Genomic DNA, 6,199 nt, shown 5'->3' on the forward strand with positions numbered 1-6,199 from the left:
AGAGTTTCTAGTTTTAAATTTCTAGTTGTGGATTTTCTAATTGCAGAGTTTCTAGTTGCGGAGTTTCTAGTTGTGTAGTTTCTAGTTGGGGAGTTTCTACTTGAGTTTATAGTTGTGGATTTTCTTGTTGCAGAGTTTAGAGTTGCAGAGTTTCAAGTTGTGGAGTATGTCGTTGCAGAGTCTCAAGTTGTGGAGTGTCTAGTCGTGGAGTTTCTAGTTTCGGAGTTTTCTAGTTGTGGAGTTTCTGGTTGTGGAGTTTCAAGTTGTGGAGTTTCTTGTTGTAGAGTTTCTAGTTTTGAAGTTTCTAGTTGTGGATTTTCTAATTGCAGAGTTTCTAGTTGCGGAGTTTCTAGTTGTGTAGTTTCTAGTTGGGGAGTTTCTACTTGAGTTTATAGTTGTGGATTTTCTTGTTGCAGAGTTTAGAGTTGCAGAGTTTAGAGTTGTGGAGTATGTCGTTGCAGAGTCTCAAGTTGTGGAGTGTCTAGTCGTGGAGTTTCTAGTTTCGGAGTTTTCTAGTTGTGGAGTTTCTAGTTGTGGAGTTTCAAGTTGTGCAGTTTCTTGTTGTAGAGTTTCTAGTTTTGAAGTTTCTAGTTGTGGATTTTCTAGTTGCGGAGTTTCTAGTTGCGGAGTTTCAAGTTGTGTAGTTTCTAGTTGGGGAGTTTCTACTTGAGTTTATAGTTGCGGATTTTCTTGTTGCAGAGTTTCGAGTTTCAGAGTTTCAAGTTGTGGAGTTTCTAGTTGCGGAGTCTCTTGTTGTGGAGTTTCTAGTTGCGGAGTTTCTAGCTGTGGAGTTTTTAGTTGCGGAGCCTCTAGTTGTGCAGTCCATAGTTGTGGAGTTTCTCGTTGTGGAGTTTCTAGTTGTGGAGTTTCTAGTTGTAGAGACTCTAGTTGTGGAGTTTCTAATTGTGGAGTTTCTAGCTTTTTTAAGTTCTAGTTGCGGAGTTTCTAGTTGCGGAGTTTCTAGTTGCAAGTTTCTAGCTGTGGAGTTTATAGTGGCGGAGTTTCTAGTTGCAGAGTTTCTAGTTGTGGAATCTATCGTTGCGGAGTCTCAAGTAGTGGGGTGTCTAGTCGTGAAGATTCTAGTTGTGTTGTTTTCTTTTTGTGGAGTCTCCAGTTGTGGAATTTTTAGTTGTAGAGTTTCTAGTTCTGGAGTTTCTAGTTGTGGAGTCTGTAGTTGTGGAGTATCTGGTTGTGGTGTTTCAAGTTGTCGAGTTTCTAGTTGTGGAGTTTCTAGTTGCGGAGTTTCTAGTTGTTGAGTTTCTAGTTGACGAGTTTCAAGTTGCAAAGTCTCAAGTTCTGGAGTTTCTAGTTGTGGAGGTTCTAGATGTGGAGTTTCCAGTTTCGGAGTTTCTAGCTGTGGAGTTTCTAGTTTCAGAGTCTCTAGTTGGCAGTCTCTAGTTGTGGAGTTTCTAGTTGCGGAGTTTCTAGTTGGGGAGTTTCTAGTTGTGGAGACTCTAGTTGTGGAGTTTCTAGTTGTGGAGTTTCTAGCTTTGGAGAGTCTAGTTGCGGAGTTTACTAGTTGCAGAGTTTCTAGTTGCAAGTTTCTAGCTGTGGAGTTTATAGTGGCGGAGTTTCTGGTTGCAGAGTTTCTAGTTGCGGAGTCTGTCGTTGCGGAGTCTCAAGTTGTGGAGTGTCTAGTCGTGGAGTTTCTAGTTGCGGAGTTTTCTAGTTGGGGAGTTTCTTGTTGTAGAGTTTCTAGTTTTAAATTTCTAGTTGTGGATTTTCTAATTGCAGAGTTTCTAGTTGCGGAGTTTCTAGTTTTGTAGTTTCTAGTTGGGGAGTTTCTACTTGAGTTTATAGTTGTGGATTTTCTTGTTGCAGAGTTTAGAGTTGCAGAGTTTCAAGTTGTGGAGTATGTCGTTGCAGAGTCTCAAGTTGTGGAGTGTCTAGTCGTGGAGTTTCTAGTTTCGGAGTTTTCTAGTTGGGGAGTTTCTTGTTGTAGAGTTTCTAGTTTTAAATTTCTAGTTGTGGATTTTCTAATTGCAGAGTTTCTAGTTGCGGAGTTTCTAGTTTTGTAGTTTCTAGTTGGGGAGTTTCTACTTGAGTTTATAGTTGTGGATTTTCTTGTTGCAGAGTTTAGAGTTGCAGAGTTTCAAGTTGTGGAGTATGTCGTTGCAGAGTCTCAAGTTGTGGAGTGTCTAGTCGTGGAGTTTCTAGTTTCGGAGTTTTCTAGTTGTGGAGTTTCTAGTTGTGGAGTTTCAAGTTGTGGAGTTTCTTGTTGTAGAGTTTCTAGTTTTGAAGTTTCTAGTTGTGGATTTTTTAGTTGCGGAGTTTCTAGTTGTGGAGTTTCAAGTTGTGTAGTTTCTAGTTGGGGAGTTTCTACATCAGTTTATAGTTGTGGATTTTCTTGTTGCAGAGTTTTGAGTTGCAGAGTTTCAAGTTGTGGAGTTTCTAGTTGCGGAATCTCGAGTTGTGGAGTTTCTAGTTGCGGAGTTTCTAGCTGTGGAGTTTCTAGTTGCGGAGTCTCTAGTTCTGCAGTCTTTATTTGTGGAGTTTCTCGTTGTGGAGTTTCTAGTTGTGGAGTTTCAAGTTGTGCAGTTTCTTGTTGTAGAGTTTCTAGTTTTGAACTTTCTAGTTGTGGATTTTCTAGTTGCGGAGTTTCTAGTTGCGGAGTTTCAAGTTGTGTAGTTTCTAGTTGGGGAGTTTCTACTTGAGTTTATAGTTGTGGATTTTCTTGTTGCAGAGTTTCGAGTTTCAGAGTTTGAAGTTGTGGAGTTTCTAGTGGCGGAGTCTTTAGTTGTGGAGTTTCTAGTTGCGGAGTTTCTAGCTTTGGAGTTTCTAGTTGCGGAGTCTCTAGTTGTGCAGTCTTTAGTTGTGGAGTTTCTCGTTGTGGAGTTTCTAGTTGTGGAGTTTCTAGTTGTAGAGACTCTAGTTGTGGAGTTTCTAATTGTGGAGTTTCTAGCTTTTTCTGTTTCTAGTTGCGGAGTTTCTAGTTGCGTAGTTTCTACTTGCAAGTTTCTAGCTGTGGAGTTTATAGTGGCGGAGTTTCTAGTTGCAGAGTTTCTAGTTGTGGAATCTGTCGTTGCGGAGTCTCAAGTGGTGGAGTGTCTAGTCGTGGAGATTCTAGTTGCGGAGTTTTCTTTTTGAGGAGTCTCCAGTTGTGGAATTTCTAGTTGTAGAGTTTCTAGTTCTGGAGTTTCTAGTTGTGGAGTCTGTAGTTGTGGAGTATCTGGTTGTGGTGTTTCAAGTTGTCGAGTTTGTAGTTGTGGAGTTTCTAGTTGCGGAGTTTCTAGTTGTTGAGTTTCTAGTTGCCGAGTTTCTAGTTGCAAAGTCTCAAGTTGTGGAGTTTCTAGTTTTGGAGGTTCATGTTGTGGAGTTTCTAGTTTCGGAGTTTCTAGCTGTGGAGTTTCTAGTTTCAGAGTCTCTAGTTGGCAGTCTCTAGTTGTGGAGTTTCTAGTTGCGGAGTTTCTAGTTGGGGAGTTTCTAGTTGTGGAGACTCTAGTTGTGGAGTTTCTAGTTGTGGAGTTTCTAGCTTTGGAGTTTCTAGTTGCGGAGTTTACTAGTTGCAGAGTTTCTAGTTGCAAGTTTCTAGCTGTGGAGTTTAGAGTGGCGGAGGTTCTGGTTGCAGAGTTTCTAGTTGCGGAGTCTGTCGTTGCGGAGTCTCAAGTTGTAGAGTGTCTAGTCGTGGAGTTTCTAGTTGCGGAGTTTTCTAGTTGGGGAGTTTCTTGTTGTAGAGTTTCTAGTTTTAAATTTCTAGTTGTGGATTTTCTAATTGCAGAGTTTCTAGTTGCGGAGTTTCTAGTTGTGTAGTTTCTAGTTGGGGAGTTTCTACTTGAGTTTATAGTTGTGGATTTTCTTGTTGCAGAGTTTAGAGTTGCAGAGTTTCAAGTTGTGGAGTATGTCGTTGCAGAGTCTCAAGTTGTGGAGTGTCTAGTCGTGGAGTTTCTAGTTTCGGAGTTTTCTAGTTGTGGAGTTTCTGGTTGTGGAGTTTCAAGTTGTGGAGTTTCTTGTTGTAGAGTTTCTAGTTTTGAAGTTTCTAGTTGTGGATTTTCTAGTTGCGGAGTTTCTAGTTGCGGAGTTTCAAGTTGTGTAGTTTCTAGTTGGGGAGTTTCTACTTGAGTTTATAGTTGCGGATTTTCTTGTTGCAGAGTTTCGAGTTTCAGAGTTTCAAGTTGTGGAGTTTCTAGTTGCGGAGTCTCTTGTTGTGGAGTTTCTAGTTATGGAGTTTCTAGCTGTGGAGTTTTTAGTTGCGGAGTCTCTAGTTGTGCAGTCTCTAGTTGTGGAGTTTCTCGTTGTGGAGTTTCTAGTTGTGGAGTTTCTAGTTGTAGAGACTCTAGTTGTGGAGTTTCTAATTGTGGAGTTTCTAGCTTTTTAAGTTCTAGTTGCGGAGTTTCTAGTTGCGGAGTTTCTAGTTGCAAGTTTCTAGCTGTGGAGTTTATAGTGGCGGAGTTTCTAGTTGCAGAGTTTCTAGTTGTGGAATCTGTCGTTGCGGAGTCTCAAGTGGTGGGGTGTCTAGTCGTGAAGATTCTAGTTGTGTTGTTTTCTTTTTGTGGAGTCTCCAGTTGTGGAATTTTTAGTTGTAGAGTTTCTAGTTCTGGAGTTTCTAGTTGTGGAGTCTGTAGTTGTGGAGTATCTGGTTGTGATGTTTCAAGTTGTCGAGTTTCTAGTTGTGGAGTTTCTAGTTGCGGAGTTTCTAGTTGTTGAGTTTCTAGTTGACGAGTTTCAAGTTGCAAAGTCTCAAGTTCTGGAGTTTCTAGTTGTGGAGGTTCTAGATGTGGAGTTTCCAGTTTCGGAGTTTCTAGCTGTGGAGTTTCTAGTTTCAGAGTCTCTAGTTGGCAGTCTCTAGTTGTGGAGTTTCTAGTTGCGGAGTTTCTAGTTGGGGAGTTTCTAGTTGTGGAGACTCTAGTTGTGGAGTTTCTAGTTGTGGAGTTTCTAGCTTTGGAGAGTCTAGTTGCGGAGTTTACTAGTTGCAGAGTTTCTAGTTGCAAGTTTCTAGCTGTGGAGTTTATAGTGGCGGAGTTTCTGGTTGCAGAGTTTCTAGTTGCGGAGTCTGTCGTTGCGGAGTCTCAAGTTGTGGAGTGTCTAGTCGTGGAGTTTCTAGTTGCGGAGTTTTCTAGTTGGGGAGTTTCTTGTTGTAGAGTTTCTAGTTTTAAATTTCTAGTTGTGGATTTTCTAATTGCAGAGTTTCTAGTTGCGGAGTTTCTAGTTTTGTAGTTTCTAGTTGGGGAGTTTCTACTTGAGTTTATAGTTGTGGATTTTCTTGTTGCAGAGTTTAGAGTTGCAGAGTTTCAAGTTGTGGAGTATGTCGTTGCAGAGTCTCAAGTTGTGGAGTGTCTAGTCGTGGAGTTTCTAGTTTCGGAGTTTTCTAGTTGTGGAGTTTCTAGTTGTGGAGTTTCAAGTTGTGGAGTTTCTTGTTGTAGAGTTTCTAGTTTTGAAGTTTCTAGTTGTGGATTTTTTAGTTGCGGAGTTTCTAGTTGTGGAGTTTCAAGTTGTGTAGTTTCTAGTTGGGGAGTTTCTACATCAGTTTATAGTTGTGGATTTTCTTGTTGCAGAGTTTTGAGTTGCAGAGTTTCAAGTTGTGGAGTTTCTAGTTGCGGAATCTCGAGTTGTGGAGTTTCTAGTTGCGGAGTTTCTAGCTGTGGAGTTTCTAGTTGCGGAGTCTCTAGTTCTGCAGTCTTTATTTGTGGAGTTTCTCGTTGTGGAGTTTCTAGTTGTGGGGTTTCAAGTTGTGCAGTTTCTTGTTATAGAGTTTCTAGTTTTGAACTTTCTAGTTGTGGATTTTCTAGTTGCGGAGTTTCAAGTTGTGTAGTTTCTAGTTGGGGAGTTTCTACTTGAGTTTATAGTTGTGGATTTTCTTGTTGCAGAGTTTCGAGTTTCAGAGTTTGAAGTTGTGGAGTTTCTAGTGGCGGAGTCTCTAGTTGTGGAGTTTCTAGTTGCGGAGTTTCTAGCTTTGGAGTTTCTAGTTGCGGAGTCTCTAGTTGTGCAGTCTTTAGTTGTGGAGTTTCTCGTTGTGGAGTTTCTAGTTGTGGAGTTTCTAGTTGTAGAGACTCTAGTTGTGGAGTTTCTAATTGTGGAGTTTCTAGCTTTTTCTGTTTCTAGTTGCGGAGTTTCTAGTTGCGGAGTTTCTACTTGCAAGTTTCTAGCTGTGGAGTTTATAGTGGCGGAGTTTCTAGTTGCAGAGTTTCTAGTTGTGGAATCTGTCGTTGCGGAGTCTCAAGTGGTGGAGTGTCTAGTCGTGGAGATTCTAGTTGCGGAGTTT

Source organism: Rhipicephalus microplus, unplaced genomic scaffold (assembly GCF_043290135.1).
Source record: "Rhipicephalus microplus isolate Deutch F79 unplaced genomic scaffold, USDA_Rmic scaffold_12, whole genome shotgun sequence".
In the NCBI taxonomy this organism is placed as follows: Eukaryota; Metazoa; Arthropoda; class Arachnida; order Ixodida; family Ixodidae; genus Rhipicephalus; species Rhipicephalus microplus.